The sequence below is a fragment of the Dermacentor silvarum genome, chromosome 6 (genome assembly GCF_013339745.2).
Source record: "Dermacentor silvarum isolate Dsil-2018 chromosome 6, BIME_Dsil_1.4, whole genome shotgun sequence".
NCBI lineage: Eukaryota > Metazoa > Arthropoda > Arachnida > Ixodida > Ixodidae > Dermacentor > Dermacentor silvarum.
The window spans coordinates 79,433,730-79,447,865 of NC_051159.1; the positions used below are offsets into that span (position 1 = coordinate 79,433,730).

The 14,136-nt window shown below is 46.3% G+C and overlaps 1 protein-coding gene across 1 annotated transcript in view; it reads left to right on the forward strand.

Moving 5' to 3' along the window:
• The window catches only part of LOC119455636 (doublesex- and mab-3-related transcription factor 1), a 169,650-nt gene that overhangs the window by 106,514 nt on the left and 49,000 nt on the right, over positions 1–14,136 (forward strand). The gene's annotated exons all lie outside the window — the stretch shown is intronic.

Sequence of the window (14,136 nt, forward strand, 5' to 3'; positions counted from 1 at the left end):
GCCAAGAGGGTTTCGCGTACCGAAATTATGCTCTTCTTTTTTCGCTTGGGTTGCCACGCCGCATAACTGATTCAGTACGAAATTAAATATAAGCATAGAGGGCCGTTTCATGAATGTACTGCAACAGTGACTTACAGTTCCCCCTCCCCTTGTGCAGGGTAGACAACCGGGCTCCGTCCTGGTTAACCTCTCTGCCTCTCATTTATCCTTTTTCCTTCCTTCCTATAGAATGTGTTGCCCGCGATCCTGTTTTCATAGTCTTCAGGTTGGTCACAGTTGAATTTGGAAATCCCACATGGTCATTACATACTACACTGACGAATTTCCTAATAGCACTCAGCGTCATTTCTTGCACTTCGACAAATACTGCCTTAATTGAGCTGCTTGCTACTCTCTGCTTCCACCCGTAGCTTGACCTCTGTAGCAAAAATTTAGGAGGCACGCCATTACTAGAATTGAAGGTTTCTTCTGGCACAACTTTCCTAATGTAGAACATGACAGTACATTGCTTGCTTTCAGTATGCATGCGTATAGGCTATATTAAAGAAAGGTTTTCTTTTTTTGTTGTTTTTTTAGCTACACTTGTGGTCTTCAAACTTTTGCTCGCGACTGTAACTACTACAGTTTTCCTGTCGTGTATCTGTAACCGAATGAGAACGTCGGTAATCGCTCCGAGAAAGAACATGTTTAATTTCTTCTTGCGTTGTGATTTATTGCTAAACGTGGTCTTCGTGCCTTTCATCTTATTGTTCTTATTTTGCAATCTCTTATTCAACCGCTATACGTCAGCTTCAAACTTCGAAGGCAGAAAAGAATGGAAAGAATAGGCCGTACACCGAGTAATAGTGTAATTATGTGACTCGACTTTAATACTGAGTGTGTTTCACTGATTTACGTGACTTTACTTTAAAAATAAGTGTGTTTGACTTACTTATATGACTTGACTTTAAGGTATGTCATTCTTCCATTCCTGTGGCCTTCATTGGAAGTATTTCTATGTGAAAAAAGTAGCCGCGGCGGCAATTAAAGGCACCAACATCTTCCAAACAACACACACGCACACACCGGTATATCATCATCATCATCATCATCATCATCATCATCATCATCATCATCATCATCATCATCATCAGCCTGTTTTTATGTCTACTAAAAGCAGGACGAAATTAGCCCTCTCCCAGCGATTTCCAAATTACCCTTGTCTTGCGCTCGCTGATTACAACTTGCGCCTGCAAATTTCCTCATTTCATCACCCCACCTAATTTTCTGCCGTCCTCGACTGCGCTTCCCTTCTCTTGGCACCCATTCTGTAACCCTAATTGTCCACCGGTTATCTACCCTACGCATTACATCACCTGCCCAGCTCCATTTTTTTCTCTTAATGTAAACTATAGAATATCGGTTATCCCCGTTTGCTCTCTGATCCACACCGCTCTCTTCCTCTCTCTTAACGTTAGGCCTTACATTTTTCGTTCCATCGCTCTTCGCGCGGTCCTTAACTTGTTCTCGAGCTTCTTTGTTAACCTCCAAGTTTCTGCCCCATATGTTAGCACCGCTAGAATGCACTGATTGTACACTTTTCTTTTCAACGACAGTGGTAAGCTCCCAGTCAGGATTTCGTACTGCCTGCCATACGCACTCCAACCCATTTTTATTCTTCTGTAAATTTCATTCTCATGATGCAGGGCCCCCTGTGAATAATTGACCTAGATAAACCTACTCCGGTCTGTACAGACTAGATCTAGAGGCTGACGGGTGATCCTGAATTCTTGTTCCCTTGCCAGGCTATTGAACAATACATTTGTCTTCTGCATATTATTAATCTTCAACCTTACACTTACACTTTCTCCGTTAAGGTCCTCAATTATTTGTTGCGATTCATCCCCAGTGTTGCTGAACAGGACAGTGCCATCTGCAAACCATAGGTTGCTGAGATATTCGCCGTTGGTCCTCACTCCTAAGCCTTCCCAGTCTAAGAGCTTGAATACTTCTTCTAAGCATGCAGTGAATAGCATTGCAGAGATTGTGTCTCCTTGCCTGACCACTTTCTCGATAGGATTATTTCCACTTTTCTTGTTGGTAATTAAGGTAACCTATGGAGTCTTTGTAGATGTTTGCCAGGATACCTCTCGTACTCCTTGATTACGCAATGCCTCCAAGACTGCTGGTATCACTACTGAATCAAATGCCTTTTCATAATCTATGAAATCCATATAGCGAGGTTAATTGCACTCTGCATATTTCTGACTCACTTGATGCATGACGTGGACGTGAAGCCAGCCAGGTTGATTGAAGTCAAGTGTTGCCCTGATTCTATTGGAAATTATCTTGGTGAATATTTCATACAATGGCGAAAGCAAACTAATGACCCTATAATTCTTCAATTCTTTAACTTCTCTCTTGTTAGGGATTAGCATAATTTTGGCATTCTTCCAGCTCTCTGGTGCACTTGAAGTCTTGAAGCATTGCGTATAAAGGGCAGCAAGCTTGTCAAGCATAATATCTCCTCCATCTTTGATTAAATCTACTGTTATTCCATCTTCTCCAGCAGCTTCACCCCTGGCCATGTCTTGCAAGGCCCTTCTAACTTAATCGCTAGTTATAGAAGAAGCCGCTGTATCCTGTTCATAACTACTTCGAATTCTGGGCATTGTAAGGTCAGTATAGAATTCTTCCGCTGCTTTTACAATCTGATAGAAATTGCTGCTGACATTACCCTGCTTATCTTTCACTGCATACATCTTGCCCTGTCCTATGCCAAGTTTTATTCTCACTGATGACGCTGCGGCCATTTTTTTTTTCTACTGCTTCCTCAATCTTTACTGCTCAATCTACTTTACTCAATCTTTACTGCTTCCTCAATCGATTTTACAAAGATGGAAATCACACCGCTTGAACAGAAGACTTAGGAAGCGAATTGCTCAGCTCAATAGGGATATCGAGGAGCACGCCCGATATTTGCAGAAACAACAGTGGAATGAGGTGTGTAACTCTATAGTTGGAAGGATAAAACGTGGAGGCAATTGGAATCTGCTCAGGCATCTGCTCAATGAAAAAGGCACTAAATCGAATAGACGTACGGCAGTGGCGAAGCTGGTACACCAGGAAAGTCAGACTGCAAGCACAGAGAGCATAATGCAGCGATTGGCAGCTAAATACTTGCCTCTCAGGACAGCGGATCAGGAAGTAAGTTACCCCGATTACTTAGGGGCAGAATGCAACTTTATGGATCAGGAATTCAACGAAAGTGAGGTACGCACGGCATTGTATGATTTAAATAGTAGGTCAGCATCGGGCCCGGATGGCATCTCTAACAGATTGCTAAAGAATTTGGACGACGACTCCATGAAATATCTGACCACATACATTAATGAATTATGGAAGAATGGGGTCTATCCAGAAGAATGGAGGACGGCCTGTACTCTCTTAATACCAAAGCCGGGCAAACAACTCAACTTGGATAACCTCAGGCCAATTTCGTTAACATCATGTCTGGGAAAGACAATGGAGCATGTCATATTGAACAGGTTAACGAAATATGTGGAGGACAATGACATCCTACCGTATAATCTGATTGGTTTCAGACCGGGCTTGTCCACACAAGATGCCATGTTGTTAATCAAACATAAATTGCTTTTAGCCAGTCCAAAGCACACTAGAGTTCTCTTGGGGTTGGATGTCGAAAAAGCTTTTGACAAAATTAAGCATAGAGCAATACTTGAGGTGATTTCTGAACTGGGATTAGGCAGAAAACTATATGAAGTGGTTAAAGCCTTTCTTGGCCATCGCTCAGCACACCTTAGATTCGGGGACATTAAATCAAAGAAGATAGATCTCGGTGACAGAGGTACGCCACAAGGGTCGGTCTTGTCACCTATGCTTTTCAACCTGGCGATGTCAAAAGTGGCAAAGGGATTGAAAGGGATAGAGGGCATTAACTTTACCATTTATGCAGACGATGTGACAATATGGAACGCTGAAGGAAGTATAGGACAGGCGGAAAGCAGACTTCAGGAGAGCATTTATGAGGTAGAGTCCATTTTAGAAGACATGGGACTGAAATGCTCTGCTGAGAAGTCTGAACCCCTAGTACTCAGTAACAGGAAAAGGGGTAGAAAACCGAGGGGATATGTTCCCGAGGAAGAACCCAGGTTAGTACTAACCACGAAGGCAGGCAAAACTATTAAGCAAGTCGAATCAATTAGAGTCTTAGGGTTATTCCTGGAGGCAAACGGGGCAAACGGAAAAACAATACAAAACATCACAAGCAAGACTGAGGAGGTAATAAGACTGCTAAGGAGAATCACTAACAGACACAGAGGGTTGGGAGAGGAGAGCGCCATGAGGCTGGTCCATGCTTTCGCCTTGTGTCACTTCTCATATGTAGCAGGAATGCTTAGATGGACACAGACAGAACTAAAGAAGTTGAACAGATTAATTAAAAGGCTTGTCAAAACAACAGTGGGATTGCCGGTTAGCACACCGGATGATAAATTAATGAAACTAGGGCTCCACAACACAATAGCCGAAATAATTGAAGCTCAGCAAATTGCCCACAGAGAGAGGCTTTCCGAAACAAGGTCAGGTAGAGCAATACTCGAAGAGCTAAGGTGGTACCCAAGCGAATCAGAAAATTCGGAAGACACAGTAGAACTAAAATATAGCGTAAGAGAGATCATCAAGACGACTCCTTTTCCCAGAAATATGCACCCGGTGCACAACCTGGAAAGAAGAAAGGCAAGGGCCAAAGCTCTCCTGCAGGAGATAGAACAGGACAGAGAACATGCGGCTTTTGTAGATGCTGCATGGGTCAGAGGAAAGAAAGCCTTTACGGCAGTAGTAGTAGATGCAGATGGACTCACTCGGGATGCTATTACAATCATGACTAAAGAAGCGACAGTGGCAGAACAAGTAGCGATAGCATTGGCTTTAAGGAATAATAAGTGGACGCGAATTTACAGTGACTCTAAGATGGCTATTAGACATTTTACCAAGGGCTTTGTAACCAAAAGGGCTGCCCAGCTGATCGGTGAGATGGACAGCCAAGGGATCGAAATCCGCTGGTTTCCTGCACACATGGGGTCTGTCGATCCATCTCGGAGGAATTTGAACGAGGTGGCTAACGCAGCTGCACGAGGACTTACTATCCGTGCACTACGCGACCAGGACCCCAATAATATGCTGGAGGAGAACAGGGACCGATTACTTACATATAATGAAGTCACGAAGCATTATTACACGAACAGAAGGGAATTCCCAGTGCCACATGCTAAGCTCAATAGAGCTCAAGCGGTGACTCTGAGATTGTTACAGACAAGAACTTACCCTAGTCCAAACTTTATTAACAAGCTATATCCAGAAAGAGAGGTACCAATCAATTGCGAGAAGTGTAATGGCATCATTACTCTGGATCATATGCTTTGGCAATGTCCTGTGGCTTTCACAGACTGCGACAAGGAAAGAGACTGGTGGCGGCGAGTGCTTCACAGTGTAGTGCTTTTAGATCAAGTACAGGCCGTCCAGAAGGCCCACGACACGGCGGTAAGGTTAAACCTTACTGTCCCGACGTGGGAGCCGCCTGCGTCATCCTAAGGGTTGATCTTCAGGACCTGAATAAAGTTTATCATACCATACCATTCCTCAATCTTTTCGACGTTATAATTTCGAATATCGCTTATTTTCTTCTTGTTTATCATGCGTTGACAGTTCAGCGAATTCTATCTGATCTCTTGGATTAGGCACTTTCATGCTTTGTCGTTTCCTTATTAGGTCATTTGTTACTTGGGAGAGCTCGCCTACTGGTTGCCTTGGTGCCTTACCTTTCACTTCAATTGCTGCTTCTGAAATCAGCCCTAGTTATGGTTTCGCGTATTACCTCTATGTTATCTTCATCTTGCTGTTCTAAAGCTGCATATTTGTTTGCGAGCGCCATCCTGAATTCGTCCGATTTTTACGCCTAAACTGCGTCTAGGTTGGTCAGTTTATTGTTGACTAATTTTGCTCTTTATCTCTTCAAATTGAGAGCAAGCCTAGACCTCACTAAAATATGATCACTGCCATTACCCCACCTAACACTTCTACATCCGGCACTAGTCTGAAATCTACTGTATTTTATTTCTTGTTTCGCCATTAGGGCTTTTTTCAGATCCACTTCCTGTTACCACGCCTGAAGAAGGTATTCATTATTCGGAGTCTATTCCTTTCCGTGAATTCTGCCAACACTGCTCCTCTATATCCTATTCCTAGAATCGATGCCGAAGTTGTGAATTCCTTCTTCCCCAGCCTGTTTTTCGACGCTTTTGCATTGAAGTCACCCATGACTACAGTTTGTAGTTGACCATGACTACACACCTTTCTCATTGGTAATTCAACATCATCATAAAGCTGTTCTATCTGTTCATCATGACTGAAGGTTGGAGCGTAGGCTTTTACTACCTTTAATCTATATCTCCTACGTAGCTTTATTACGACGACTGCTACCCTCTCATCAATGGTGTAGATTTCATCGATGTTGCCCGCTATGTCCTTATGAAATATATATATATATATATATATATATATATATATATATATATATATATGTGTGTGTGTGTGTGTGTGTGTGTGTGTGTGTGTGTGTGTGTGTGTGTGTGTGTGTGTGTGTGTGTGTGTGTGTGTGTGTGTGTGTGTGTGTGTGTGTGTGTGTGTGTGTGTGTGTGTGTGTGTGTGTGTGTGTGTGTGTGTGTGTGTGTGTGTGTGTGTGTGTGTGTGTGTGTGTGTGTGTGTGTGTGTGTGTGTGTGTGTGTGTGTGTGTGTGTGTGTGTGTGTGTGTGTGTGTGTGTGATTACTATGGTCTCTGCGAATCCGCCATCATGTTTATCTTTAAATTTTTGTTAGCCTCGCTACTGGCACGGCAATCCGGCGCAGTATAACGTACACAAATTCAGCCACGAAAGAGAGAGAGACTCGTCCAAGAAGCGCGGTTAAACACAGCATGTGCCAGAATGTAAATCCGACATCGCTATCTCCTGCTCGCTCACACACGCATTCCGCCGGAAATAAACGCAGTGCGTCTCTCTCACTGTACCAACACCTCTGGTTACGGCTCCCCGTGTGCATTTACAGTTTTTTTTTTTTTTTCTTTCCTCGTCTGTTCCAGAAGCGCTAGTACCGCGAGACGGCGGATCGAAAGAGAGGGAATGGAACAGTTGTAAAAATTGCGGGGGTCACGAAGAGGAAAACGGATCAGCCGGGACTCGCTAACCAAAGTGTTATATACGGAAAGGGAAAGAGAGGAGGCCCTCGGTGCGTCAGGTCGAGAGAGGACGGCGGCGCCTATCGTCGTGACAGCACTGTCTTGCGAGCGCCCCTAGCTTCTCTCCTCCTCCTTCCCAGCCCTCCTCTCATCTATCCAGCCCCTACATCGTTTCTGCTCCGTAGCAGCATCGCCCTGCCAACGTCGTCCCCCGCTTACAGCAGTACGCTCCATTCGCGCGGGAAAGAGCGAAGGAGGAAGAAGAGCCTTGCGGTGGGTGAAGTGAAGAGGAAGATTCGCTCTTCGGCTAGCATTGCGCGCACAGAAAGAAACAGAGAGAGAGGGCACGCACTGCCAGTGAAGTGGAGACGGAAAGCGGGAGGGGAGCGCCGCGGCCTCCGCCAATCGGGACTCGCAGGGGGCGGGACCAGCGGAGTCAAAGCGGCATAATGATAGCGCGCGCGCGCGCGCGATCGCGACTACGCGCACGGCGGCGAGCGAACGAGGGAGCGAGCGAGCGCAAATACCAACGCAGTGCTCTCGCGTTGCGCTCTCGCCACCACGTGACTGGTGCCTACATCTCCCTTCACCCTGTTTCTCTTCTTACTTGCGCATGCACTCGACTTAAAAAAGAAAAAAAAAAGTTGATAAAACGCCATTGCAGCTGGAAAAACCGATAAAAAAAAAAGAAGCGCGCCTGATTTCTTCCACTTTTGTTTCACACGCTTGCGCGCCAACGACGTCTGTGCTGTACTCGATTTTCCTTTTATTCGCCCCCTCTTCCGGATAGTCTCTTTCTAGAAGTATGAAAGTATGTGCGTGTGTGCGCCTGCCCCTTTCGGGTTCCGGTTAGGTTTAGACACCGTCGCCAGTGTAACCCTCGTCTCGCCCGTTGCCGTCCGTTTTCTTTGTTAAAGAAATTCCCGTCTCCACCGTTTCCCTCTCCTGCACGACCCTCCTCCTTGCTCTAGCCGCCGTTTCGCAAAAACCGTTCTCCCAACGGCCGACTGCTCGCTCACGGGCTGTCTTTTCCAATCGCGTCTGCGTAACGGCGAGACGAAGCAATTTTTGTGCGTTCCTTTACTCTTAAAAAAGTTTCGGGCGCGCAATACTGCAATACGACTCTCTTTTTTTTTTTCATTTTTATATCTCGCTGCGAAACTAGCGTCGGCGGCCAGACGGTGTGGAGGGCTTTAGGAAAGGAGAACAAGGCGAGGAGGAGAGACGGCGCGATGCAATGCAGCGCAATGCAGTGCTTGAAATTAATATGTAGACGGCGCGCCGGGAGCGCATATTAAAACTGAACTTGCTATTCTTAGCGCGGCGTCGGCGGAACTCTATCGCAGACGCTGTCTGGAACATTAAGGGCCCTTGCCAGCCCCGCCCCTTCCCCGCGCTTCGTTAAAGCATACGTCAGCTTAGAGAAAGGTTATCTTAAAAGAAGATATAAATATAGGATAGATGATTAGGCTATAGTTGGTATTTCATCAATGGGGAAACTAGAGCGCTGCGACTACGAAAGTCGGAAGAATAAAGAGGACACATACAGGAGACAACAGGCTGCACAAGGTGTAATTGGTCGTTGTCATGTGCGTTTGAAAAAGCAGGCACGTGGTCATCGCTTTTCTTTTAAAGAATTAAAAAGAAACAGTATTGTAAGACTCAGCTAACGTGATCCGCAAGAAAGAGCAAAAGCTATTCTAGTGGGAGGAACAGTCGAGTTGCACAAAATAGTTTGGAAAGTTTAGCCGCAATAGTAAGTATAATGTGCCTGGTTTCGCCATCGAAAGTGGGCGAAGTCGGCCCCGTTAAGCGTCATCCTGTTCTTCTTGCTTCTTTATCCGAGTCCATCAATGATCAAAGAGCTTAAGTCGAGAGACGTAAATAAACAAAGGCAGGAAGGTTACGAAAGTGACCTATGCAGTTACGTCATGGTGTTGATCACGTGAACCTCCAGGGGAAGTTATAACTGCGAACGTGCAAGTTCATATAGCCGTAACGCGCGCAGTACTCGTTGTTGCTATGGGCTGCTGGAATAAATTTCGTACAGCCTATGTATAGATCCAGAGCTATACAGAAGGCGCCAGAAGTGAAGACGAAGGAGAGAGAAACATATCGAAGTAGCCGTAGTAGCTGCAGAAGCAGCCAAGTTCACTGCGAGGTCTCATCACCTAGATTCCTCACTAAATCATAAGCCCGTGGAGGGCATGCTTGCATTCTCGAATCTTCCATAATACCGTGAGAACTACACAGCTTTGAAAGTTAGTACAGCCTTGCAGTTCGGAACCGGTGGTGTTACTTAGCCTTGGTGTGCAAGTATTTTGTCGATTTCTGGGCCATTTTTAACCCGACAACATTGAGCTCTGTGATTTCGTATAAGCAGCAGGGCTCGCCACGAAGTTTATTTTTGCAACTGAATCATAGAGAAATGAGCGCAGTATGAACGCAGTCGCATATGCTCGGAGTGTTCACGTTGTCATTGTGCACTTCCTGAGTTACTTTAGTGGAGTAGGAAGAGGCTATATCATATAAGCATCTCTCAATTTATTTCGTTATGCATACAAAGTTGTTTAAAACATCTCGACAGTGCAGCCTCTAAGCAATCCTTTTTGCTTGACTTCGCCTGCTCTTGTCAGGTGGTATTTGAACGAAGTTTTAGCATTTCTCTCTCTTGATATTTTAGGCAAGGACGAGAAATTAGTTTTGTCCCGTTGATTATGTTCCGCGGCGCACGTAAGTTCTCATGACTGCCGTGATTTGGTGGTGTCAGCTGGTAAGTACGCGCGGCCCAATTTCAAAGGCCATGGTGGTTTTAAAGGATCTCTCCCACGCCTGCCGCCAGTATCTATAGAGAAAGGCGCTGGTTAACACTCTCAAGACTAAGATGTGCCTTCCTACGCACAAATACTAATAAATCTAGAACGATGTGCATTCACCGTCGGACGAACCGCATGGGCTGCAACGCGATATGTCTGGCCTGTAGGATTTGGTCTTAAATCATAGTCTGTATTTGCATTTTCTTTCACTTTGCCTCTGTTCTGTGCCTTATATATTTACAACTAGCTCGTGTTTTGTTGTATTAGTTTCCGTGTGACCGTGCGAACCTCAACTGCCGTTAGCCTACGTTCGCTCTTTTTTTTTTTTTTTTTTGTACCGTAACGCACAAAAACACAAGTAAATTCGTGGTAATGGCACCTGTATATCAGGTTCTATGTGACGTATTTTATAGTTTATGGAGTTCTAAACTGACGAAAGTCGCGTTCTCAGCCGCAGCTCATCGTAATTCGATGCGCCTTAACACTTCTGTGCCTCCTGCCGAACTTTGGAGCTACTTCGCCACATGATTATTTACTCTGCAGTGTAGCGTCATTACGGGTACTAACCAAGCCAGTCGATGCCCAGTCACGCCCCTCCATATATTAATGCGCTAGCAAAAGGAGTGTCAAAGTGGAAAAATGTACGTATGAGAAGTGTGTGCAGCTGGTCACGTGGTATATATATATATATATAATCAGTGAAGCATCGAATCACAGGATATCTCTTGAAGAAGGCCGGACCCTGGCCGATACGTCAGTACAGTCATGTGATTTTTTCTCTACGTGCTTCAATTCTGTGAATATACATACACACACTCACTTGCATTTCTTTCTTTCCTTTCGCTATTTTTTTTTGATGCGAAAGCGTCAGATGGCTCATTGAGCGAAAAAGCCGGCGTCTATCGTCTGCTGCAGCGAAATGGCACCTGCATTCCCATTGGCTGAGACGCAACGTCACAAGCGCGCCTCGGCGCGGAGTTCCCATTGGCTGCGACGTCACGTCTCTGCTGCTGCGCTTGCGCGCCAGGTGTTGCGTGAAGGAGAGTCTCTCGTCGCGCAGGGCGTCGGTGGCATGCAGCGTTGGCACCGCAGGCTGCTGCTGCGGCTTGCTGGCTCGGGCAGCACGTACCACTATGGTACATTACTCGGGCAAAACCGCTCACCGGCGTTCGATTGAACATTAATACTTTCGCATTCACAACTCACAAGTGCTTAGGAGTCCTCGGATTGCGTTTTTTTTTTTTTTTACTTTCACCTGGTATATTTATACTCATGTACGAAGTCGAGATAAACTAAGGCTATTTCTTCTCAGTACTTGTTCAATTGCCATACGAGCCGCCATCTCATAATAGCTTACGCAAGGCATCGCCTTTAACTGACCTTACTAGTGCAACTGCGCTTAAGCAGAATGCACGATAAATGGTGTTTTAAATAGGTGAGAAACATACTGAGCAATAAACGAAAAACTCTCCAAACACAGCCATGTGTCTACAGGTATAGTACGGCGCGAAAACAATTTTAAAAACTGCCTGTCCTCATCGTCAGTCCTTATATCTGGCCATCTATACCTCTTCTTTCCCTTGCCTCAGAGCAGAGTAACAATCTAGAGGACTATTACCAGTGTCTGACGTCTCCGTGCTTCCTTGTGAAAGTGTGCGATGAAGACTCATGTCTTCTCTCTGTTTCTTTCACTCCCCCATCCCCCTCCCCACGTATAGGGTAGCAAACTGGACTAAGTCTGGTTAACCTCCCTGCCTTTCCTTCCTCCTTTCTGTCTGTCTCTGTGCTTCCTCAATAAGTTCTCCTCTCCCTCTTAAAACAATAAATTTTTCGATCCTCAAACGGCTTAAAGTGGTTGTCGACAAAAATTCGTCGTGAGCCTGATTGAGGGCAGTTTTGTCACGAGCAGATGCGTGTAAACGGCAAAAAAAAAAACGAAAAAGAAAACAGAAACATGCAGTTCATTTCTTGTTCTTGCGCCCACCACATCCTCGCTCAAGCTAATGGATCTCCTTGTTGTATTTTCTTTTTTTTTCACCCACCCGTTGATCATCTGAAAGCTAATCTCGCTGAAAACCAAATAGCGCGCGCACATAAACGGCCCTCCGTCGAGGGCTTTGCTGCCGCTATATCTTAAAGGGCCCACTGCCAACGAGTTAAGTTAGAACGCTCGAACACCAACACAGCCGTAAGAGGAACCGGCCGCTTTAGCCGCGGACAATGCATCTTAAGCAGAAACTAGAGAGCGAAGAAGGTCGTTTCGTAAAGCGTTCCCGAGACCCCGGGAGTGCTTCATGCGACTCTATAGCCCCGAGACGTTGCTCATCCGCTTGAGTCGGGAACTTTCAACGAGCGCTTAGCCGCTGCGTCGACGACACCAAGAAGAAAACGGAAGAAAAAAGGTGAACCAAAGCGTAACGACGCCCAGCGGAGATCTCATTCGGCGTTAACTGCGTACCGGAAGGAGTTACTGCACCGAGCCGCCGGATCCCCTCCTCTAAAGCCTTTTAGCCGGAAGACGGAAGCCCGTCTTGGGCCCGTCGGCAAGCCGAGCGGGCGCATCGGCTGGCAGGCGCTCCTAATTAACACTCTCTATGCAAAACGCGTATAGGCCGTTTGCCTGCAAATGTAGACGTCGCCCACGCGTCCGCCCGCGTTTACTTCCCTGTGCCTCAAGCCCTTCCCCTTCACTTGCATCATCTCGCTTTCCCTGAGCAGTGACTTCTTTCCGCCCCCAAGGCGAATTTGCGCTGATAGACAGACGCCATCGCGTCTAAGCGACGCGGACGGGTGGCCTCGATTCAAGAGGGAAAGGCTATATAGACGCGGCGGGACCCAGACGGATCCTTCCGCAGACAGCGAAGTCTTACAACAAAGCCGGAGAGGAGTCCTTTCCCCGTGTCGTCGTTTCACTACCTCTCTCCATTCCACCGCTTCATCCTTTCAAACTTTCCCGCTCACCTTTCAAGCCCATCTCTATATCTTCCCTAGGTGCCCTTTCTCGCGGAGACAGCGCTCCTATATAAATCCGCCACTCGCCTCTTCCACTAGTCTCCAGCGGCAATCCGCGCCGTTGCCAGAGCCTCCTCCCCATGCCCTGTCGCGAGCATTACTCAACACGCCTGGCTTACTCTTTCCGCCTCCTTTCCCAGAGAAGGAAACGAAGAGGCTCGCTCTCTCTCTTCCGCAGTGGGAAACGAAGGAGGGGAAATAGGGAAGCGGCGAGGGAACCAGACAGACGGGGGAAAGGAAAGACCAATGGCGCGCGGGTTCCCCAGACGGGAGCGAAGGGGGAGGGCAAGGGCACGCAGCGCCGAGACGCTGGCGTGTCTGGCGGCAGAGACGGGGAGAAGGGAGCGCGGCGCGAAAGTATCGTCTGGCTCGGAAACAGTAAAGCTTCGGTTTCGATTCAGTTTGTTTAGAAACGCGGCAAGTCGGGTTCTGAATGGAGCACACGGGACGCGGAGAATTGTACGACGCTGTCGCGACGCGCCCGGAACTCTGCGCAGTTCCCTCTTTGTCTGGTGGCGCTGAGCCTTCGGGGGCCTTTATTCTTGTCGTTCTTTTATTTTTTGTTTGTTTTTAGCGACGCGTATCGTTCTTGTACTTGAGTTAACTAAACGCGTCCATTGCGTCTGAGCTCTCTAAGCGCTTAGAAACAGTCTTTGATGCTCTTAGAAGCGGCATTATAAAAAGTTGAACGAAACTGTATGTTCATCTACGACGCTGTCTTAATCCACTGCCTTACGATTCGAGGGAGCAGTCATCTAGTATAGCCTATGGGCCAATCGCTGGAAAATCTTTATTGCTTTCGTTCGTTTGTTTGTTTGTTTGTTTGTTTGTTTGTTTGTTTGTTTGTTTGTTTGTTTGTTTGTTTGTTTGTTTGTTTGTTTGTTTGTTTGTTTGTTTGTTTGTTTGTTTGTTTGTTTGTTCTGTCTGCCGTTGTGTCCTCGTCTACCAGTGGGCATGTATGTTCGTCGCTTTGGAGAGAAATAAGTTAGGCGCTTGCAATACAGGGTTTTCCGTGCCGTTTGCTTATAGCAGATGTGTCATTGAAAAAAAATATATACAAGAAGAAAGAAAGAA